Source organism: Alligator mississippiensis, chromosome 10 (assembly GCF_030867095.1).
Source record: "Alligator mississippiensis isolate rAllMis1 chromosome 10, rAllMis1, whole genome shotgun sequence".
Taxonomy (NCBI): Eukaryota; Metazoa; Chordata; order Crocodylia; family Alligatoridae; genus Alligator; species Alligator mississippiensis.
The window spans coordinates 60525507-60550628 of NC_081833.1; the positions used below are offsets into that span (position 1 = coordinate 60525507).

At 41.5% G+C, this 25122-nt stretch overlaps 1 protein-coding gene and 1 long non-coding RNA gene across 4 annotated transcripts in view; one reads left to right on the forward strand and one right to left on the reverse strand.

The window, feature by feature from the left end:
* Positions 1-25122, reverse strand: part of SLC7A10 (solute carrier family 7 member 10) — an 81538-nt gene that overhangs the window by 56064 nt on the left and 352 nt on the right. The gene's annotated exons all lie outside the window — the stretch shown is intronic.
* The window catches only part of LOC109284476 (uncharacterized), a 311532-nt gene that overhangs the window by 37204 nt on the left and 249206 nt on the right, over positions 1-25122 (forward strand). For 2 of the 3 annotated variants that reach the window (XR_002091955.2, XR_009455288.1), the window contains exon 3: positions 18147-18263. The exons of the other annotated variant lie outside the window; for it this stretch is intronic. This is a non-coding gene — a long non-coding RNA (uncharacterized LOC109284476). The remainder of the gene's footprint in view (positions 1-18146; positions 18264-25122) is intronic. 3 annotated transcript variants of the gene reach the window in all.

Below are 25122 nucleotides of genomic sequence, written 5' to 3' on the forward strand. Positions count from 1 at the left end.
CCCCTGCCTCACTCCCTCCCCCACTGCTGGGGCTTCAATCTGCCCCCTTGCCCCCCAGCCCCTTCACAACACACTTACCAGCTGGACCTAGCTGCTCTCTGCTATGTGCGTGCACGTGGCATTTATCAGACACATTAGGTCTGCATACCCCCTAGGACCTTTTAAAGTACCTCTAGGGGTATGCACAACCCAGTTGACAACCACTGGGCTAGATGACCTACTGAGGTCCAGTTCTAGTCTTCTGTGATTCTATGAGATTTGTCATTGCTCTGCACTTCAGAAGAACCACTTCAGTGATTCTCAACCAGGGTATCATGGCACCCAGAGATGCCTTGAGATCCTTTCAAGGGGGCTGCAGGTTGCCACACATCTTTAGCACTGTTAGGTAAGCAAATATGATTCACAAGATAAATCCAGAGATGTCACACAGGAATCCACAGTGTTACAAACATTCTGATCTGTTGTGGTCTGAGTTCTTGGCCATAGAAAAATTGCTTTAGTATTTTTCTACAGTCAAAAGTAGAGTGAAACCTAAGAGCCAGCATTTTGCAAAGGGGGAGGAGGATGAGTTTAAAAAGTTTGACGTACATGGCTTGCAATGCTATAATGCCACTGCCAAGTGTTCAAAAGCGGAGGCCTTGACTCATGAGATTGGCTTAAAAATAACAATTAAAAAAAACCGTTGATTTTGTTTTTGAGCCCTTAGGGTTATTTTCAATTTTTCTCAACAATTATAAGGACAATAATCTTACTTAAAAACAAAATAAGCTGTGTACATAATCATAGTCCAGGAACTGAGACATCAGCAAATATTGTGATACTTGCAGTAAAATCACAACAGTTGGCAACACTACTGTGTAATTTTCCATCTGTATGTTCAGTCCTGTATTTTCAAATATTTATAACAGTCTCTTAAAATCTGCATTTTCAAAGTTAACATACTGCTAACTGGGATCTGCTTTACATGCCAAGTTTACAGTTTCACAGTTCAGCCATTAAATCATGCTTGTCATATAACATAACTTACTCATAAAATATTTTATAATGATAAACTCTAAAATGGGTGAAGGGTTTAGTTATAAATTTCCTCTCAAAACTCACTTTTGGTAGAGACAATGGCAACAGCTCCATAGATGAAAAGTTTAAAATATGTCCTGAGCACGTGATAACATGGAACTTAATTTAATTTCTCCCCTCCCCAGCATTAGCCATGAGTCCGAGGTAGCCCAGCCACTACAATACTGAGAACTCATTTTCTGGTTACAGCACATTGCTTCAAATTAATTCTTTCTACCAAACTTTCTTTTACTCTCTACTAGTTATCTACAACAATCAACCTCTGTCACTTTAAAGAGGCTGTTCATAAATGAATCCTTTAGAGGAGTATTACAGTTGGATTCAACAGCTCTTTTTTCAGACCTATATTTTTTGACAGAGAGGTGCTCTCTCTTTACATGCTTATTTAACAAGCCCACCAAGCTACCATATGAAAAAATACACATTCCAGTATACAAAATCTTTGCTGAGAACTAGGTGCATCAAAGTGGCAGTCAAAGCTGGTGGCTGTTTATGAAATTGCTTGTGTTAACTTTTCCACCTTAAACAGCAACTATGTTGGCTAAACAGTTAATGTTTGCACAACACACATATAATAGGATATTCAGTGCCCGGTATTATTAATGTTACTTGTATATATAGTTTTAAAAGGATCATGTGAGACTGGCTCCTTATAAGTTTTAATAACTAGAACAGATTATATTTGTCCCTGCAGTTCTCAACTATACTGTGCAACCTAAATACAGTCCAGCCTATTCATAAGCAACTTCAATAAAAGGTGACTGCCAAACTGATTTCAGTTATGTGGGCAATAAAGGATTAACTTTTCTCATACTCAGTTGTTTTAATTTAACTTGGGGCCTGATCCTGTGATCAATGGGATTTCAAGGGTCTCAGCTGCTTTTAAGACTGGGCCCCTAATTGTTCACTGGGCGTATAAGGAAGAGGCATTCGGTTCATATGGTCTTACAATATATACAGGATTTTGGTACCTTTGTATTACTTATTTTAAATCTGAACGTGTTGCTAGGTAATGGGCCATGTCTACAATGAACAAACATGTAAACCTTTTGCCCTACTGGTCTTTGGCAGAGTTGTACTTTATTGTAGTAAGTTGTTTTATTACAGCAACACCAGCTAGAGTTAATGTAATAAGAAGGAATCCTGGCTTGTTTTCTGCTTAAAAATCGCAAATTCTCTGATTAAAAAACCCCAAAGCTGCAATTAAAATCAACTGCCACTATATGTGTAGGTGTATATTATGTAAATGTATCAATTGAACACAATGTTTTATTGATATATTTACATGTTTAAAGAAATTTAGAAGGCTACCAGTGCCTCAATCACTAGAGTAAAATAAATTCTAAATACCTATAAATTTTGGTGTTTGATTTTTGGTTTATCATGGAAATCAGAGCTCTCCTTGCCTCCTTTGCTCAACAAGACACAGGTCCTCCTCCCCCTCACTGCTTTGTGACACTAAGCAGCTCTGATATACCAGTTCCTTGCCCATGCCATTGCTCCTTACAGTGGGCTGGACCCGGCGCAGCAGGGCAGAGCAGACTGGGGAAGCTTGGTGCTGCCACCATGAGCCCCACTGCTTTGGCGAGGTGATCCTTGCCTGCCTGGCAGCAGTGGGGATGGCAGCATGGAGTTGTTCCTCCTTGCTGCTGCCAGGCAGGCAGGGCCACCACACCACCAGGGCAGTGTGAGGCTCGTGGCAGTGGCACCAAACTTCCCTGCCCCACTCTGCCCTGCCACACCGGGTTCTGGCCTCTAGGCTGCAGTGGGCAGCCTGCATCTGCCTTGCGCACAAATCTGGGGGGCACGTACCTCCCAGACCTCCCCTGGGAGTGCATGTAGTGGCAGGGACCCAGCCCCCCCGACTCCCTAGATAAGCTGCCTGTGGCCCTGTCCTGCTCCCTGCCTGGGCCCTGTGGCGGCCTGAAGCCCCATGCGCCATCCAGGCTGGGCAGCAACCATAGCCCCAGCCCTGCCTAATTTTCTCCCTCCTTCCCTATGAGGACCTCAATTCCCACCCCCACAACCAGTGAGAGCTGTTCTCCAGGCTGCCTGGTGGCCATGTGCATATGTATGTGTGCACATGCACATGATGTCCCCCTGCTGACTGCCCTCCTCCCGCTTCCCCCAGCCCATTGCAGGCTGGAACTCTGCCAGCCTGCAAGGGAAAACCCACCTTAAGCCACGTTTTTCTCTTTAAAATGAGAAAATCAGGGTTTTAAAATGTTTTTCTGTCGCAAACAGAAAACATGGATCCCTGGTAATAAGGGGTCAGCCCACTTTTTTTTTTTTTCCTATAAATTTTGATTTTTGCTAACCCCCCTAAACCAGAAAGTTGTTCCCAGATGAAAGTCTGGCATGGAGAACACAGCTGCAACCAAATATTTTGACCTATATTAAAATAATATAATTTGGATTATTTTAACTGACTTGAATCCAAATAAAACATTTAGAAGTATAGCAATTTTGTTTGATTTCTGCTCTTAGTGAATAATGAACCTTCTGTTTCTAAGATTTAAAAAAAATAACTGGCTGCTTTTTGTCAGGAAATTGCTTAAAATTGCTTGGAAATTGCTTAAAAGCATTTGTCAGAATTCAGGTGCAGCATTTGCATTCTAAAGTAATAGTAAAGTAACAGTGATTACCGTGGATTTATTATAGGTGATATTATACATTTTCAATATTATATTATTTTTTGATTTTGTTTCATAAGACTTCTATCAAATAATGATATTCATGGTACATAGTATTAGCATTGTCATGTCTCTTTTGAAGGCTATATCAACTAGTGGAATCAGTTAGGAATTAGACACTTGTTGCATTATTCCTTAAACATTTTCAGAACAGAATTTCTTAAATTTGTCTGATTTTAGAGATTCTGGGCTGCCTGATCAAGTTAAACAAGGCAATAACAGGACTGAAATGCAGATGCCCAGGGAATACAGGCAGTCCTTGGACTTACAACACAAAGTTCCTGAAAATGGCATCTTAAGTCCAAATGTTGCAACTTGGAACCAATTTTCTCACAGGAAACAACGTTATAAATGGGGGATTGGTTCCTGAATCAAGGTCCGATACCCTATTTTCACCAAAAAATAACCCAGAATTTTGTACTCAATCCATTATAAATGAGTAATATATAGTATTCATATATAGTATATTCAATATGTATGAATAAATATATATTCAGATATTTATATTGTAAATAGCAATCGTGTTTATTTGGAAGGACTTCTTTGAGGTGACTTTGCTGGACATTTTGAAGGGCTCTCAGCTGGACTTTTTGAAGGGTTGTTGGCTGGAGTCTTTTCAGGATTCTCAGCTGCAGGTTTTTCTGGAGTCTTGTCTGCTTTCTTAAAGAAAATGTCCAAGAAAGTTTGGACAGATGTTCTCCAGGGAGATGGGCGATGCAACAAATTTGTTTGCTGGCCTGGTGTGGCATCAGATCAAGCGTTGTAAAGTTGAAACTGATGTCACAAAGTTGAAACAGGGTGTCAATTTATAAACACTGTAAGCGCGAAACATTGTAACTAGAAACGTTGTAAGCCCAGGTCTGCCTGTAACCCATAAAGCCATTTAACTATCCAAATAAAACAAAATTTGGATAGAGAACTTGAAGGAAGAGCTGCTGGAAGCAGGAATAAAAAATAGTCAAGGAATATTCTTTTAAAAGCTTTCCACTAAGGGCTCAAAGACTAAAACAGGTACCTTGGAGATATTTAGACAGGTATAAAAGAAGTCTAGAGATGCATGCAGAGAGAGGGAGTAATTCCTTGTTTCTCCCTAACAAAACTTGATCACTTGGGCTTTAAGTGGAAACTAATTAACTCTGCAGTATACAAATGCATAACCTCAAACAGTAAAGCCTTTGTTGACTCTTCAGAGATTCCTCAGGACTTATCCAGTCAAAAAATACTTTGACTTTAATACAGCCAGGATTTCACCCATGGTCATTTGGGACACAGAAGTAGGGGAGTTGTGGAGTACAAGCTGTCCACAGAGGCCAGGTACAGACTGAATTTTATTAGTAGATGTTTAGGATTGTGAATCCAAAAAAGATGACAAAGATCTGTTTATACCCTACATGTAGAGCAGTGCCCTCCAACCTTTTTAAGTAGGAGATCACCTTTGTCATTTAAAAGCAATTCAAGATCTACCATGCACCACTACCACCTCCCCTGCCCCACCCCAGCCAGCAGCTAAGTCTGTGAGGAGGGAAGTGGGGGGCAGATCGAGGCAGAGGGAGAAAAAATTATTTGGGGGCATTCCTCCCCAGCAGGTAAGTCCTCCCCCCTGGCTAGGGCACCACTCAACTTACCCCTGCTCCTGCCTCTGCAGCACTGTCCCTCACCGTGGGGGCCTCGATCTAATCCCTGCCCCTTCCCTCCCCCACGGACTGACCTGCTGGGCTGGAGCACACGCATGCATGCACGCGGGCACTCTGCCCCCCACCCCAGCCTCGCATCAACTCCAAGGGTTTCCGAGATCTACCAGTGGATTGAGATCCACTGGCTGGTGACCTGTGATATAGAGGGTCAAAACCAGCACCTACTGTGGTTCTTTAAAGTGTCTTAAAATAAGCCACCCTATTTTATGCATCAAAAAGAAAAAGCATAGCAACTCCCTTATCACTGAATAGAGTCCACTTACACATTTGTTTCTCAGAACTGGATTCTGAAAGATTCCCTTTGCAGCACTGGAGGTAAAGTACAGGTTCTGTACAGTTGATTTTGGCAAAGAGCTCAATATAAAACTGAATACACTTTATGTAAATATATTTCTCTGTGGGGTGAAAAAATTAACTGTTCCTATATCTCTACAACTCAGTAGGCTGTCCCCTTTTGATCCACATAAACCTTATCCTTTTAATACAGTGGTTTTCGAACTCTTTTGGTTGTGTATCCCTTTACTTGCAAAAATATTGCTGCTCATAGCTCCTGTACCTGATGAGTCTCTGCATGTTCATTTCGGAGGAAAAGTGTCAACATAGATGTCAATGCGCAGCAACGCCATTACTCACCATATGTGGACCAATCAGAAGCTCCACTGCTCCACTATTATAAGTAGGCACGTACCCCTGGGGGTATGCGTACCCCAGTTTGAAAATGATTGTTCCAATTCATAGACACTCATCTTTAGAATGTAATTATCTACTGCTGCAGCTCTGCAGTGACTCTGGCTAGGTAGAGACATTCAAAAAGCCCAGGGCGGAATTGATTTAAATTGCATAGTTCTCTGTAAGCAGTGTAGTTGGTAGCTAACAGGAGACGCAGTCTATGTGTGCCAAACTTCTGCTTGGTTACAGGTATAGACCAGTTTCCCAGCACTTATACCAGTAAAAGTGCCACAAGAATTCCCTGAAGGGGTATTCTCATGACTTGCAATAAGCAAATGGCCATCCTCCTATTTAAGGTGTTACAAACTCTGCCTACCTTTTGTCCCAACAAAATTTTTGGCACTTGGAGTGCAACCAGGGGCTAGGATGTCTGTTGTGTGCAACTTGTGCCACCATATTCATGTTTACGGTAGCACAAGGGAAAAGTCTGTTTGCACTCTAAGATTCAGAGTAGTAACTGCTGAGTTATGCTAGCAACTAGGCTCAGCCATTTCTAACTAGGATATTAATGGCATACATGCATGCTGTTTGGATCACAGGGAAGTAGAGATGCCAAGAACAGCTAATCTCAGGAGAAGGTTCTGGTTGAAGTTTATGTTGCAGTGAAGTTTCAGTAAAACCAAATCTCAAAAAGGTTGCAAGTCCTGTCCCTCAGTCAGGATCTCTGTGCTCTTTTGTGTCTGTCTGCATTTAGCATATGCAATGAGATTTATGTACATTCTTTGCATAAAGGAAGAAAATGAAAGTGGTTCTGAAATGATTAGTGCAACAAACAGTAATCGCAGACTACTCCTATACATATGCTAGCTAAGGGTATACAAATACAGTCTACCCTCTACGGTAATGAGTATGAGCCTGCTTCACTCCAACAAGTGTAGGTGAAGCCAGGTAAGCAAAAGCCACAAGTGCCTCTGCTTCAAAGCTTTATTAAACAGATTGCACAGCCAGTAATTTCCCGCTCTCCCCAGTTTCAGATGACCCAAAGATTTATCTGGTTACTTTGAACAGGCAACTGCTACAACTTAGTATGGGAATGGTTTCCAGGCTATAAATTAAGACTCCTTCTTTGACAGGAGATGTGTGAGTGGTATAAAGGGATACAAAAAAAGATGCGCCTACAGATTATGAACCACGAAGGCTGCTATTCTTGGTCTACTGGTGGATTTTGATGTGAGGTTTTAATAAGAGCACTTTTCCTCAGGGATATCACCATCCATCTTCATTTAGTGTTTAATGGCCTGGACTGCTTGGCTGAAGTCCAGAACCTGAAGACACATGTATGTTATTTATAACAGTGGGTCGATACTTGGAAAGTCTGCCAAGAAGGAGGTACAGAATGGGTGCAGTGACAGTGCAACCTAACTCGTCTGTGACCGTGATCACACCTTAGAACGGAAAGATGCTTAGTGGACAGCTGGTAGAGGCTGCCCCAGAGAAGGACAAGTTGATTTTTGGACTCCCAGATAGGAACCATGGAAGGGAAAAATGGTCACCTGGAACCCAGCGGGGAATCCATCACTTCAGGATCCGTCTCCAGAGTAGCAGCCTTCCCATTATGCGAGTGGATTACACTGTATATCACAATGGGCGGATAAACAGACTTGTAGCTGGCTTGCTTCACTGGCTTGATACAAGTGGAAAAGGCCAGTCATTAATGTGTATGAGAAGGCACAAACAGAAGTCAAGTATGATTACCTGTATCCATGTTGTAAGAGAAAGGAATAGTTGCCTAGTGAAACAGATAGCCATCCCTCTATGTGTAACTAAATTATAAACAAATAATAATGCACATTTAAATTTTTATTATAAAATCATGATAGTGAATGAGTGTAATGTAACATACAATGAAATGTGAAAATGTAATGTATGTATGTGAAGTGTGAAAATATAATGTATACATAGCACTCTTTAAAAAGTCCATTACGTATGACTGATTCCAATCTTTTAAATAATAAAAAATGTTGAGATTTGTTTCTCAAAAATACATAATAGTGAGACCAAATAACAGCAAAAAAGTGCAATATATTTTACGTTCTGAAAAAGGCCATCTAGCCTAGTGTGGTTCCCCTTTGTAAAACAAATTGCCCATTACATCTGAAAGCTCTACCCCTAAATCCTAGGAAGAAAAGAAATTTTGAAACCTAACTTACAAGCACACCAACCACTGAATATAGAAAAAGGGGCCAACTTTTTGCCATACTTGCACAGGATGAGACGTATTTGCCTCGGAGAAAATGCATCAGTAATAACATATCTTTGCTAGACTTGACTTGTCCCATAATATAGTTAATTAGAGTTCTTATTAAGACTAGCCATTTAGTAGATATCACCACTGATGTCGAAGTATTAAGTGTTTCGATACTATGAACCATCATGGTGCATAGAAGAGGAAGCCTCATCCTTAAATCAGTTTATTAACTCTTGTGAGTTTAAATATGATCCTTATGTTACTTAAACATAGTTTTCATGGTTCATTAAACTGTTTGGCCTGATCTAGATTATGCTATTTCACGTAAGTGATAAAAGGACTATTGTTCTTTTCAGCAGAAAGATTATTACTCATCTAGATTATTGACCTATTTGTTCAAGTAATAAAAAGCTTTCTGAAGTCCTGTTGCCTTCTATGCTTTCTAATGCTGAAGTTTATACCATTATTTTGAAAGCTAATATTGATATGTAATATTTAAAAAACAAAAGAATTTAAGTACCAAATGAAAGTTTAAAATCCATGAACTACATTTTCAAAAGCCAAAAAGGCTTATTTTTCAATGATGTTAGAATTATATGAAAGCTTACATTAAAAAGGGGCCAATTTGCCAGTTGTATAACTCCATTTTTTATCAGTCTTGAATTTCCTGAGGACTTGATTTAGCCAATGCATTCTCACTCGATTTCTTTGCACTGGCATTATGTAGAATTTGTCTTTTGAAGCAGAGACTATTAACCAAATTCAGGAGCCGGCAAAACTTCTAGTGAGATCAGTAGGAGTTGCAGTTGCTTACATTAAAGCTAAATTTAGTCGCTACCTCTAAATTAAAACAAACAAACAAAAAACATGCAGAAAAACAAAACCCTGCCTCAATTTTTTTTTCCTACTCAGTGCAGTGTTTCGTGAAGGAGCAACTTCTATGTGCAACCTCTCAGTTACCCTGTTGGATATTACCCAGACCCAGTCTGACTTCCTGGAGTTAGATCACAATGGGTTGTTAAGAGGAAAGCAGAGAGAGTGCTTTACAGTGACGGAGATAAAGCTTCTTAGGGAAAAACGGTGGGGGAAGCTATTGAATTGGGAATGTCCCTGCTTGGTTCCAACCAGGCTGGCAAAGTTTATTCTTCCTGTGCCTGAGTCTAGCATCAGAGGGAATGCTAAACCTTAAAGATGCTGGCATAGTGAAGAAGGGGAGTGTCAGTTGCTCCTGGGGTGAGGACTGGGGAGTCTGACACAGAGAGGGTCTATTAGAGCACACGGCAACAGGGCAAGCTGCTTCTCCCAGACCAGAGATGCAATTTTGCCAAAGCTTGCACGTATAAGCCGTTATTGTTTTAAGACTTTGCTTTAGAGGCTGTGCACCTTGGAGGAATAAATAATGCTTTATTGACAATTTCTTTGTGTCATTGAATCAATAGCTCTCATAGGCTCACCAAGGAAAAGGGCTTAAATGCCAAACAGTTGAGACAGCCGTGTTAGCCTAGTTGGGAAGCAAGGAGGGGGAAGGAGCTGCCCGCAGGAGATCCATCCTATAATGGTTGAATTGCATAAGTCCAAATTGAGAGGGGTGAAGGAAGCCAGACCTGTAATCTGAAAGGCACATTTAGGATGGACAAAAGGGGTGCATCCCAATGAGCGCACGAGTGCAGCGGTGCACGTTTCCTATGGGACAAATAGCAGTGGCTGCTGCACATGTACTCTGTCACATAGCAAAATGACCTGGGTGGGGTAGGGGAGGCTGGGGCCAGCACCTGTGTTGGCCTTAGCAGCCTTACCTGGGGTCCTGGGGGCCTCCCAGGACAGTAGCAGTACCGAGCTGGCTGCTTGGAGCCTGGCCAGAAGCCAGAGCATGGCTCCAGCTGGCCACCCTCCCTTTCTGGAGGCCATATGCACCACTGCGTCACTTTTTTCAGCAGTGGGTTTTTTTGTAAGGGGGGGGGGGCTGGGATTGACATTGGGATCTCTCACTTTCAAAAAACCAAAAAAACCACCACACTGCAAATTAGCAGTACAGTGAATGAGTGCATGTACACCACATGTTGTTTGCGGTGCCTCAAACTGCTTTGAGGAATCACAAACCACAGGTGCACGCTCATCGGGACACGCCCAAGGGATGTAAAGTGCGGCTCTACCTGTGACCATGACATAGTGAAATATCTGTCTCTAGAAGCTAACAGTACAAAAAACAGATCTGAAAAAATGTATATTTTCATTAAACTGGATAACTAGCATACAGGGTTGGTAGCAACATGAGATCATTAGTGATAGAAATTTTCCATAGTGAACCTACATTTCCAGATCATTTTAGACTAAGGAAGAGAGCTGATGACTTGGACTTAGTTTTGCTTGACTGCTGCCTCTTTGTAGAGTTTTGCTTTCCTAGAAGTTGGTGAAGTAAGTTTACAACACAAAACAATGAAATATCCCTCCAGGACAGATGGAAAAGAGAATTTTTGATTCCCTTATTTTCAAATCTCAATATTTACCTTATTTAGGAACTTAGTCCTTTCCTTAACTTCTGAAGGGCTCCCACAATGATGATTATTTCATCTACTGAGGCTGCTGCTTTATTATCTGTCTAAAATTTTGTTTCAACTTTAGTGTTGTGCTGCTCTGCCAGTTATTCAGTGTGTCTGATCCTGTTAATGTTTTCATCACCTTTGCAACTACATGCCTTTAAACTGTAACCTGATGGCTTAAAATCACCTAAGAATAATAAACAATTAATGTCAGTACCACTTGTTGGTGCTTTGGGGGCTGGTCATCTTCTGGTCACTATATCAGGATCACATGTTTAAGTCTATTCGTAACAGCATTTATGCATGTGAGTTTGGTGTGGGTGTGGGCTAATTTGTAGCATATCTGCCAAAAAGGTTGGCTCCTGCTGTGGATGAAGAGAAGCCCTGGATCCTACAACGCTTCCTAGACTCTAAGTTAATTTTAAAAATAACTGACTAAAAGGATGCCAATAAAGCTAAATTCATCTCATCACTTCTTTTTTAGAATTGCTATAGTCTGTTGGTTTGTTACAATCTTTTGCCTTTACCACTCCAAATAATTTGACTTCCTTCATTTTCACAATGGTTTAAATAGATGATACTTTTGTCATCTGCTTGATTCAGTCCATATTCCTACCTCTCCAGGCTCACCAGTGAGGTAAGCCAATCGCAGGGTACTCCTGATCAATTACTACTTATAATAGAGATGATGAATGCAAGAATTTTTCCATTAATCTAAATGCTGACCTCTCCATCTCATTAACCTTTGTTACTCTTATATTTCATTTTTAATCACTTACAAAATCATGTGTGTAGTAATAATGAATCATTTCTGATTTCTACCAATTGCAACTGGAAGATTTTCAAACCCACAGAAGGCCGCTGGACATCCCATGAGAGCTGGGTGCTTACTATATTTACTTGCATACCACATGCACCCTTTCTCCCAAAATCAGCCTTGTAAAATTGGGGTGCATATCTTAAGCGGGGAAGCTGATCTTTTTTTTTCCTTGCTAAAATAGAAGCAGGGTAGAACAGAGCAAGCGGACACTGTGACTTATGGCTGTCCCTTCTCCCTGGGGCTGCAAACAGCAGGGGAAGTCCGTTGTTAGCCCTCTCACAACTGCTGGTGAGGCAGTAGCTTTTGGCTGAAGAGCCACTGAGCTGGGTGAGGATAAGTGAGTTGCTGCACGTGGTCTATTTTGCTGCATGTGGTGTACTATTTTGATAAGGCCTGTAGTATGAAAACTACATTATTTATAGGAACTGATATCAAGAACTATTTACAGTAAAGAAGTAACAGTCTTACTATTTCCTAGACTCTAACCTAATTTAAAAACAACTGAGCAAAAGTTGTCTTACTACTGCCCTTGCAAGGGTCTAGGGCCTAATCCTGTTGCTGTCCTGCCACACCAGAAAGTTGGTACCTTACCCAGGCCGTTTCCTGGGATGCCACACTTTCTAGACAGTCTGTATTTCCAGGTGGACTTCTTCTGTCACACAGTTGGCCGTCCCTCTCTTTTCTTCATTCTGCCTTCGAGAAACAATGTGTGTATTTTATAGGACATGCAGTATGCAAAAAAATATGGGTAATTCCAAGGTATGTCTTTGAAAATCTGCCCTGAAATGTTTTGCTCTGATTGTTAAATTTGAGGACAACTTCTCACTGAGGGAATAACTTGCACATGGCTTATGGGTATTTTTGAAAAAAATACATTCAGGAATCTGAACACTGGATGCTAACCCTGAAGAGGAATTTTTCCCTGCAGCAGAGACAGGCCTATTGCTTCTGTCAAGAGAGTGTTAAAGTGAGCACCCCAATTCTGACTTAGATTTGACCATGCTGCAGTTCCTCATGCCCGTTAGTTTTTCCTTGGGCAAGAATAACGTATCTAAGATGTGCAGTGGGCATGTCAATGAGCACATGCAATGCGATGGAATGGCACAAGATTTCTCTTCTCTTCATTAGTTTGGTGGAACTCAAGCCAGGACACAACTGTATGCAATGCTGCTGCTGAATGTATTTGTTTTTCAGATAAATAGTATTCATACTGGGTAACACAGCATGTCACACAGGAAATCTGGGTCTGGTAAAATTGGAGGTATCTTGAGGTCTAGTCTATAAAATGTTGCGTGTGTCAAGCTCATGGTTTTTGGCTTTTGACAAAAGGAAGAGAAGGTGTGCTGACTCTGTTACTGTAAATGTCCTGCCAGCCTGAAACTTGTTTGGCTATGTGAACAATTTTGGCCATAGCCACTTACCTAATCTTACATTCAAGGTTCAGTCCTGTAAAACTGACAGGAAAAGCTCCCATGGAGGTTAGTGCCAGGAGAACAACTTCAAAAGTGAGCCAAAAATGAATAAAGGGATTTTGTTGAGACTTGGGCAAGCTAAAGAACACATTTACCTATTTTTCCTGAGTTCTCTGGAAAGCAGGATCCAGGTATTTTCAGTATTTTGCCCTTCATAAGAAGTAGAGCAGAGTGTACACTGGACTTTGTATTCTTGGCTTCATGGTGTGCTCCTAGAGAAGCTATGTGCCTCCTTTACAGGACTGATGGATTTCTTTTTCAGTACCAGTAAAAACAATAATATTGTTAGCATAGGTTCAAATTGGGGCATTTTGGCCTTGACTGATGTTCTGCAATGATATTAATGCCATTGTCACTGGGATGAAAAAAGAAGTTGTGACAGCTTGTAGAAAGAAAAATGGAGACTTTATATGAAAAGTTTGGTGCTAAAAAAAAGAGCCAACCTCAACCTAACCAGTTCTACTTGTTGTGAGGCTGCCAAAACAAAAGAAGACAGACTTTCTCAACAGAAAAGGCTACATTATGCAAAAAGGAAATGAGCTGCAAGGCACAGGAAAAGGGAACACGGGTGGAGATTTATGGAAGTACTGAAAGCAGGCACTGTACTGCCAGACCAGTAGTAGCACATTATCAAAGGATGCTACCTGTCTTCTTGTCTATCCAACAATAGCTTCCATTTTAAAGTATCCAAATTTCTGACCATCCGCACAACGCACGTAAATACGGAACATTCCACGAGATTTTGGGGCACACCTAAGAAAAGAGAAAACCTCTTGTTTTATCTGTCTTATCTAGTGGTTACATTCTGCACAGCTACAAGTTTTCACAAGTTGGGAAGGATTGAAGAAAACAGGAATCAGTCATTCTGCATGCAACACCTGCCAACTAATAAACTAGAAACAGAGCTGTGTTAAACATGCTACAGACTTTCCCTTAAGTAGCACCAATCATATAAACAACTCTTTGAGTCTCTAAAAGGATCACGACTAAGATCAACACTGAATACCCGCTGTATTCTGTTATCCTCTGAGAGAAGTGTATGGAAAAGACGTGGTCATGTCAACAAGCCTTCCCCCCCCCCCCACCCCGTTTTGGTTCTTGTTTTTTGTATGGTGCATCGGGCACTCAGTATGCCGAGTTCTGGATGGAAATTGACTGTGGCAGGAAGGCACACGGACAGACGAACAAAATTGTTTTCTGTGTACTGCGAGACTCAATTAGGAAAATTGTAATGTTAAGTTGTTTTGTTTTTCCTTTTTTCCTGCCAGGAATCTCTAATTAGGGCCCTTTTTATCCCTCCGTGTAACCCACTTTAGATCCCAGAGGTGAGTTTCTAGCTCAGAGAACTTGCAGGACTTCCCTGGCATGTTACCAAGCTTAATTTGAACTTTGCTATGTTTCAGCTTGCTAGGGAATTAAAACACATTCCCCATTCCCTCCATATTTACCTTAAGTGACACTAATAAATCAGTGCAGGGAGGTACAGCCATAAGTATTTCTATGGCAAGACTTTACCCCTACATTTTCTTCAGCAGAGTGGTGGTATATACACATTATTCACTCATGAACCAAACTTTGGGTGGGCCCTTCCAAGTTTTTTTCCACCCCAGAACAACCTTTAATTCTCCTGTCAAGAACACCAGATTCCTTTTACAATTGGCTATAGAGAAGAACTGCACTAGACTGGACATACCATGTCACTCCAAAAAAATATGGTGCTTTTCAGGTGTTCTTTGGACTAAATTTGGGTATAAACATTCAGTAGTTGTAAATCTGAACCTATAACTTAGGATCTCAGAATATTTTGTAAAAATCAGTAACAGGCTCTGGTTACTGATCATTCAAGAAGAATAGTATATAATAAACATTTCGCTGTCTACCCATATTTAATCATCATTTGTAATTTAGCATTTTATACTTTATATGCCTCTGAAAGCACAGTCCAAAAGCAGAATCTACTGCGAGTCATGACAACAAATCTTATTATTGCTCAGGTGAATGTTCATCCTGAAGTGTAGAAAGAAGGTGCAAGTGTAGTTTTCTTTGTCCTTTGTGGTGGTTGGTAAAAGACATGGATGGAAGAGACTCCAGCAAGTAGTTGGCATTAGTACATTTTTTTCGTCTTGGACAATCTCTATTTTTCCCTGATGAGAGAGAGAAATATGAAAGCCACTCTCAGTTCCAGGTATTTTCCTTTTATGATTGCCTGAAAAGACTTTTGGGTCAATATCAGTTTAGGTTCTCAGATCTAGTTCTGATTTTAAAAAGCAGTCTTTAGGATTTAAGGTGTGTCTGGAAACAAACAGGTTTTGTGCTGGAAGAAAAAGCTGCCAGGTACAGGAAGTCTTTAGGCAGAGATTTCTGTGAATAGCCAAACAAAGGGAAAAATTCCCAACTTGGCTACATGTAGTTCAATTATCTCAGATAACTTGATGCCTTCCCATGAGCACTGCCCTAGAAATGATACCTAAGGAGTAAAGCCACAGCTTTCATGCAGTGGCTGCCAAGGGAGAGTAGGAACAAAGTTAGGAAAACACCATTCTTTTACTTAAAAATAAAGCACTGTTTGTGACCAGATGCAAGGCTGAAAAATGGACTGAGATGCAGAATAGATGTGTCTGTATTCATCAGCATGGTAGATACAACAGGAAGGGAAACAGGTGTATGATTTCTCAGGTTTCCCAATTAATGTCACCCTAAGTGGAATGGTATTTTGGTCACTTTACTCGTTCAGTTTTTGACCCTTCTACTACTAATACCTATAAGATTGTTGGTTAATGATTTGAGGGGAGGGTTCAAAAGTGGAGGAGGGTGTGTGTGATATTTTTGCATGATGTGAGCATGCATGTTCTGGAAACAACCAGGATCAGAGCAAAACGCACACGTTGCCCACAAGCCACTGCACAGCCAGTTTGGTTACCATCATTCTGAAACGGATGCACAGAATTGGCATGCATATAAGAGGCTCTGAAACCAATCAGACTTATGGGTGGATGTATAACTAGGTAAACTAAGGAATCATGAGCAGTAAAAAAATAACAACAAAAATGGTGTTCAGATAAGTTTTAGCTAGGTGTCACACTGGTTTCATTTGTTGTTTTTCCTAAACGTATATTATAAAGAAACTGATTTATAGAATTAGCAATAGGGGCAAAAATGTGAATGCTGCTCTGCAGCAAATTTGTTTACATGAACAAATGGTTTACCAGATGCTTAACTGCATATTTGTACACAACGACCCAATTTATATTGCACACGACCCATGTAATATGCTTGTAAAGTTGTATGGGCATTTTGTAAGTGTAACTGAACAGTACATTTTGAAAGGGAAACTTAGTGTCACATTAACTATGTTGGAGTTTCTAATTCTTAATTCTGATGTCTTTTTAATTAATAGTGGTCTGTGGTGGAAATTATATCGGCCTGAGTCCTGATTTTACTTCTTTTGCTTTGGCTCAGTCAATATGTAGGTAAAATGCTCGTTGAAGTCAGTGAGAAAAGCTGTCAGAATGTGACTGGTGCACCTGCGCTTGCAAAGAAAATATTTTTTTGATTAAGAATCTCAAGTGTATACATCTAAGCAACTACAGAAAACACTCATAAAATAACTGTTCAGTTAAAAAAGACCACTTTTAGACTTGGACACCTGTTAAAAAGATACCAAGTGGGAATTCAAACAATTATGCAATAATTGTAAAAGTGACTTAATAGAAGATCGAAACACAAGTAATTACTTTTCAAACTGTATGAAGTTAACCTAAGGGAGTACTGGCAAATCTTATCCTACAATATAACTGAGCACTTCAAGAGGCTATTAATATCTGAAACCCAGAATAGGTCTGCTTTCATTGGATGTAACCATGTTATAAACAGAGAGAGACCAATTAGCATCCTCTTACAGAAACTCCTTCCAAAATTCTGTAGCAGAGATGAATTGCCACAAAGATTTGTTGCCACTACCAAACACAGTGTTCAGCTCTGCAGACATTAAGAAATGGTCTCTCTTTGGATTGGAACAGAAAGTTTTTGTATTTAGTGTCTGAAGTTACATAGGGATACCCTATCGAGGTGTTCTCTACCGCAACCTGACGTGACCTGTGAGGCAATCCTCTCCAAGCTACTGGTAGTTTGCTTGCATGAAGAGTTTTTTAAAAAGGTGCCCATGAGGCAGGACAGAAGAAAGTGTATTGGGATGGAAAGCTGGGGTTTTGGCCTTTCTAGATCACCCTCAAAGTATCATGCATTGGATCAACCATTCTTTTGAGTTTCTGTACATTAATTTGTTATACTGATATAGTAGGTCTCAGACAGCACAGGACAAAGGTTTTCAAACCCCTACATAAATCAGGCCATATTTTGAAAGAGTCCCATGGAAAGCCAATTTCCCATTCACAATAACATTAACTTCCTTATGGAAACTATGTGATTGCTTACATGTAAAAATAATAGGAGACTTGTAAGACTGTCTCAGAACACAATTTAGCAGCTGGACAGAGAGTAGAGTAGTAAAACCCCCTGGTACAGGGAACTGACAAAAAACCAGGATATCATAATGGTTTGTCTAAGATGCATGCCCTTTGCAGGATGGAATCAGAACTGGTCACATATCAATTCAATGGATAACAACAAATAGAGATCCTCCTTTAGCTCACAAGGTAGAAGAAGGCTACATTTTTGAAAAAGGAGAAACTGAGTTCGCTTAGCTGCAACTGAAGTTTCAAATGATCATTGGAACAAACACAGAATTTTGAGAGGCCATGGATTTATTACAGTATTCTCAAATACACCAGGTGACATTTCATGATGGTATTTTATCCTTATGTATAATCACTTTCACTGTGTCAGTATTCCAATCTACCTTCAATTCCCTAAGCTAAGAAATATTTAGAAAACAAAATGAAAACTTAAAAGCTATTTTTATTTCCAATTACAGATACCTTATTTCAAACAAGCTGGAATAACATATGGGAGATGTTGGAATATGATGTTGCAATGACCTTTAGTTATTCCCAGTGTTTACTACTTTGGAAAAGGTTTCTCCATCATTTGGGTAAGTTTGCTTCTGTTGTGAAGCAAAGCAAAGCAAATCCATGTGTGGAAAGCTTCTGTTTAAGGAGTCCTAAAATATGGATTATTGTGTTTAACTCACTATGGAGAAGACTTCAGAAAACATGCTTTTAAAATGACAGTGAAATTTGGAGGACTGCAATGCCTGAGGCATTGGTATGTACTGCCACAGATGTATATATAGTACTTATATGTAGGAAATTTAAACTGCACACAGAGCAAGGGATTCTGGAATCACTTTCTAGCTGTTTTTACTAAAGCTAGGAATAAAATGCAACAGAATCTATTTATCTATCTGGTAGTAAACGCCAACCGATCTAATGTCTGAAGTTCTTGAGGGAACTGCAGCTAGCTACAAATCTTAATCTCCTGCAGCATTTTAAATAAAGTATCATCATATTTTACTTACTAGATTTTTTCTGAAAGCTAAACTGAATTAATTTCTGTCACTTGGATTATTTGGGGTTTAGATGCAATAGATGTAGAAATGATCTTTTCTGGACAAAATATAGTGAGTGTAATAGACTTGCAGACTTGTTAAGATGCCTTCTACATTATTTAAATAATATCTGGGCCCTTGGGCCCTCCTTTAACGAATGCTGTGCACATCTGTGGTTGTAACTGTTTATAAAACTGATGAATGCTGTTATCCAGTTTCTGCAATTAAATGATGAAGATGCAACGTTGGTACCTTAGAGCTTAAATTACAACTTGTGTTTCTTTGTTACTGTTTACATGCATTGATTTGGTGGTGATTTGGACTTACAAGTTTTATTCCAAGTAGTTATTTTTTACTTGTATGGTGGTTTGCATTGTCTGCAGCAAAGTAAAATCAGCTCTACATTTTGACATTTTATGGCACTGAAGGTGGTTTACCAGAGAAGGGGAAGACAGAGCACCATTTCTGCTCAGCATTCATGTATGGTTTTGGATGTATTTGCTGCAAAAAATAATTTTCTAAATGTTAGAAATTTGTTAAACTGGTATTCAAAATCTTGGCACATCTCTATGAGGTTGACATATGACGAAATGGAACGCAGTCTCCTTTGGGCTTGCACTGACAGAAAAGACATGCTTTCCAAAATGTAGCAATTCAAGTATTTTTTAATACTGTAACAGAAATGCTAGGTTTGACAGAGCATTTAAATGAGTTAAGTGGAACACAAGCACTTGAATTCTATGTAAGTACAAGGCTGGGATGCAAACCCCTCCTGTTCAGCTGTTATCTAGCATGATTGGCACCTAAACTTTATAGGTTTCAAAAGCCTTCCTTTTCTACTTTAACAGCCCACAGGAGCTTAGATTTGCACCTCTGCACATGTCCAGAATTGCCCCTTGCTCATGTCTAAACCTAACAGGGCTCCAGAAACTAAGCATTCCTATCCTGAAGGTTTTGAGTCAGTAGGTATTGTTAGAGCATGCCTAATGCACACGGAGAAGATTCAGCTCCCTACATAATGAGACATCACTTGCTTTTAAAACATGGACAAAACAGGAGGAGGAGGAGGAAGAGGTTAGGGCACTTGTCCAGGGAGTGGGAGACAATGTCCAGAGAGTGGGTTCAATCCTCTCCTCTGCATTTCCCATCTCCCAGGAACCATGAAGCTACAATCAATTTTGTGGTGGCTGAGGAGAAGCCACCCCACTCCTCCTGCAGAAGCTGTGATGTTCTACACAGGAAGAATTCAAGATTTGTTATCTCTTTTATTCACTCATCCTAGAAGCCTCTTGAGTGCTCTTTGGGGTGGAGTACGCACAGAGAGAGAAAAGAAGGGGACGAGTCATGCAGGGGATTGGCACACTAAAATCCTCACATCCCCTTCTGGCAAATATTATGCCAGGAATCCATGGAAAAGCAGAAGGCATAAGGCTTCCTTGTGCTGTGGAAACTACTATAACCATGACTAAAACCACTAGCTGCTACATTCATGTGACTGCTAGCAGTTGTTCATTACTGGCTTAAAAAGCATTACGGCCCCAACCCCTCTTAACATCTGTGAAGGACATCCACACAAGGGGATTGTGCTGGTACCAATTAGAGAGATGCAGTTACCACAGAATAAGTTTTTTGCAGACAAGTTCATACTCCCCTGAGTGCTTTTTCTGTCATTGAACAATTACCTCCATTTTATTGCTATCAATTATAACAATTAGCATCTCAACTTATTTGAACCTTATTTGGTTCAACCACCAGCCCATGGGCCAGTTCTGACTTTCAAGGTCATGTCATCTGGCCCATGGACCTCCCCTCAGGTCTGGAAATTTGGTGGTGGGAGAGCAGTAGCAGCATGAATTGCTGCTCCCCTTCTGAAAACTTTTTGGACCCTTTGGATAGGGACAGAAGTTGCACATAAACCAGTTAAAGTGATCAGAAACTGGTTTAAACCTGTAACAGACCAGAAGTTCAGTGCACATAAAATAGTTTCAAAATGGCTGAAAATGGTTTAAGATAAACCTGGCTGAATGTAATATCAGACTTGAGTCAAACTGGTTTATGAAACTTCTTTCCCAGACCCCTTCCTGGTTCAAGTTAAATCACAGTCCCCCAGCATCCCAGATGCTTTGCAGCCCTCGGCTGTGCTGTGCTGTGCTGTGCTGTTTGCTCCAGCAGAGAAAGGTTGGGGTGAGTCCCTGCCTCCCAGGCAAACCCCAGGTGGGGCCTTAGGCCAGGGAGGGAGGTTAAACTTTCCTTCCCCCAGAACAGAGCTGCCCTGCCCTGCTAAAAACTTATGCTGGATGCAACTGTGGACTACAAATCCCAGAGGCACCTGGGAGCAGGAAGAGGAAGTGATGAGCAACCCTGCAGAGGCCTGCTGTTACGATTTTGGACTGCAAACCTCAGAGACCTCTGGGGCAGCAGGAAGAGGAAACAAACACACAGCACATGCTGCTACATGCCAGAGAGCCATGCTCTAGGGCCCTCCAGATTCTGGACTGACCCACTGCAGGTATGTGGGTGCATTTCCTGAATTAAAAATGAATGTCCGTCTAGTTGTTTCTCAGTCTAAGCTGCAGAAGTTAAACTAACTTGCAGAGACTGAATTGATTCAGCCTCATGGTTTTTAATTGTCTGTTCTTAGCTTTGGGGAGCTCTGGAGGCCAGATGATGTTGCCCTGAGTACTAGATTGCATTGATGCCCAGGGTCACTCCACAGCTGGAACTGGTGTGCTGGGTCAGGTGGGTGCACCGACCCCATGCTGGATCCAGTGCATGGACTAAGCCTGTGCTACTCATCCAGACCATGGGGACAGAAGGTTAAGTGACACTGATTTAAATAACTGTCTGGAAGATGGCAACAGCAGAACTTGCAGGAGCTCTGTGGCCCATGTGGGTTGTACATCAACTGTGAATACTTTGCAACTTGCTGGGAACCTTCTTTGCTTTTTGAGAGCTGTTTCCATTGTGACTAAACCCAAATGCCAGCTGGGACCTTGTTGATGAGGTCAGGTAAAACATTAAGCATGCACAGTGCCTTCATGATTTTCTAGTATGGTGCAGATTCCTCCCCTGCTGAGGGTGAAGCTGAGACAGCATGACACAAGGAACCCCGTAGGTTCAGGGTGCCCACATGGCAATTTGTGGGAAGGCATGAGGAGATAGTCCATTAACCAAGTCACCCAGTCTAGTGTTGCTAACTCCTGTAGTGTTGTTGAGTCTCGGGAGATGTGATAGCTGGGGTTTTTAGGAAACTACCAGATTTGTGTGATTATTTGAAAGGCTGAGATTTCATTTTAAGAAGTAAGTTCCTAGCCCTTATAGTTGCAAAGAAAATGTGAAAACATAATCCAAGGGAACTCTAAAGACTCCAAAATCAAAAAGTCAATGAAATATCCCCATCATTATGTTATTTGTGAAAATAACTCATAAATTCCAAGTCCATCTCAACATGACTTTCTCTTGATGTCTGAACAGCTGTATTTGGCAATAAGGGAATTATACCATCAGGATGGAGTTTGTATGATGAAAAGTGAGACATGGTTTTATTACTTCGTCTCTGTCCTCACTGCTGTATTTGCTTCAGCCCTAAAAGCAGCCGTTATCAATAACTCAGTAGGAGGGTGGCGATGCTTATATGTGGTTTCTGTCCCTAAGCACCTCTAAAGCTCAACCCTGGGCCTGGTTTATCTTTCTCTCCCACTTACACACCAGGCCATCATGTCCCAGGACAGAGCTCAGGACAGATCCCAAGGAACTTTATCAAGGTTCAGAGTAATGTATACACTATAGCCTTATGGTCTGTTTTGCAGCGTTTTGCTGTTAGTAATACAGCTGCTGTAACCCCTCCAGGAGCAGAATAATTGGACATAACTCAGTCACAATTACCCCCACCACCTCCCTTACTCTGGAAGAGGCAGGCATGTGTGGATACACCTGCATAGCTATTCCACTTCGACTTTTTAGAGAACGTGGGGAAGGGGAGAAACCAGTTTCTCCATTATCTATTTGCTCACAGTAGAAAATATGGGACACTGCTCCACACACACACACTTTGATGTGGCTAGGTCAAAATCTGAGCTAGATATAAAGGGTAAGCATTAATTTTACTTCCTTGTGTAGGTGACTGATGGGTCTAACTACTTACTCCAGGGGTGCTTGGCCCCTGCTACTATCATCCGGCCTGCAGGGCTCCTCATGAGTATATACGGAGCTCTACAGGCTGTTGCCCTGCATGCTAGAACAGGCATGTGTGGCAGCATGGGCTCCAATCCCCCAGACTGGACTAAGTGGAGGCAGCATGGGGTCCTGGAGCCTCAATCCTGGCACTAGGACAAAGCAGAGGTGATGTGGGGCCCCAATCTGGGTATATGGGGCTGGGCAGAGGAGGAGAGCCCTGATCCTGGTATGTGGGGTTGGTACAGGGCCCTGTAGTCCTGATCACAGCACATGTGGCTAGACCAGAGTGGTGCAGGGCCTTTATCCTGATGCATGGGGCCAAGTAAGGGCAGTGCAGGGTCCTGGGGCCCAGTCCAGATGCAAGGGTGGTACAGGACCCAGTCCCAGTGCACAGCGTCCACTCCAACCTGCAGACCAGCCCTGTACCTTTCTTCTGGCCTGCAGGGCCAAAATGTTGAGAACTACTGATCTAGTCCAACAGAAGAAGTTTAATACAGTCTACAGCAGTCACTTCACTACCACTAAAATGCAACCGATTGTGAGGCAGACACAGAAGCAGTCGAACAGAACATAGCAACACTACACAAGAGTTGAGAGCAGGACATGAATAAGAACAGTATCAGGAGTTTAAGTAAAATATAATTACTCGGGCTGGAGCCTGGCTGGGGTACAAGTCGGATGGCCTAGCTCTTGCACAAATAATGTTAATACTTTTTAATGCCACTGGCCCTTAATAATTACAGGTGGTAAGGACCCAACTTTTACATCTTACCCAAAAGAGAGAGAAGTTGCAAATTTATTTTCATTTGGCCTTCATACTTGAGGCTTCATCCAAACATACTTTTCAAGTGAATTAAGAATTTGAGGTATTTTGAAATCTATAATAAAAATAGGTAGTGAATCAAGCCATTAAATTAAATCACCCCAGAATGAAGATGGTTAATTGAATGAGACCCTGCACAAATTATGTTTAAAAAGACCAGTCCTGAAGACCTATCATGAACAGTCTGTTTAATTTATGTGACTAAAGCTTGCAGGATTCCGCTAAGGATACTGTAGGATTCTGTATTGATATAAGCATGTAAATCTCATTAGTATCTATTTGGATTACATATGCTTATCGAAGGAAACAAATGACTGCCTATCATGTAGGTGCTTTAATATTCAATACACACCACGCAAGTTGCTAAAATGAGTTGAGATAAATGAATCGAAAATTCATATAACAATAATAGACTACTGGAAAAGTAGTAAAGATATTTTTACACTTTAGCACTACAACAGGACTTGTGTGCAGCACGCTGACGGGTCAAGGAAAATGCTGCAAGTAGCTGAGGTTCAGACTGGCTTGATTTCAACGATAGTTCATAATTCACCAGGAGTTGTTAACCCAATACTAATGTAACTTCTAGCTGTGGTGTTAATAATTTTGTAAAATGTGTGTGGCGGGGGGAATCCTGGTAAAGTGAATGATTTCCTTTCAAGCCTAGCAGCATTATGCATAAAAAAGGGTGGAAAGGACTGTGGACTTTTGGCTTATGGAGCAGGCTCACTTTCTAAATCTGTGAGGCATGCTGTTTCCTCTCCTAACTGCAATGGTAAGATGCAAGAACTCCGGAAACAGGTACGAGCTAGCCCGCATGGAGAGAAATAATCTCCACCACAAACCAGAATGGGGTTTCAATACAGCCAGGACATCAGGACTGAAAACATTCAAGTCGCTCTGCTGGGTTCATACAGCACTGTCTCAGGACGTGGAAGACATCTCTACCACACTAGGGTCGTGTGCTGAGCTTCACGGCAGCTAACTCTGGGAGCATTACACTTCCAAACCTGGACTGTCAGGGAGAGACGACTTGGAAAGTCAGGCTTGATACCAAAAGGTGCTCCTGAAGTCGTGTGGCTAAGGCTGGACGTCCCGGCTTGCCACTTTGGGACTTTACTAGTATTGCAACCTTTCTCTAAGGAGCGGAGCAGGCTCGGGCTCCCCGCCAGCTCGCCCGCTGATCCGCGCCGCCCTCGGGACACGTCGCGTACCCCGATGTCGGGCCTCAGGGGCACGACGAGTCCAGGGAATCTCAGCCGGGGCCTGCGGCCATCATAGGGGGCAGCGCGGCCGTCCTCTATTGATAGGAAGCCGGAAAAAAATGTTCTTGAGAAAAGCAGGGGCCGTAAAGGCATTGGCTCTCCTATCGAGAGTGGCCAGAGGAGCAGAAAACCGGACTGT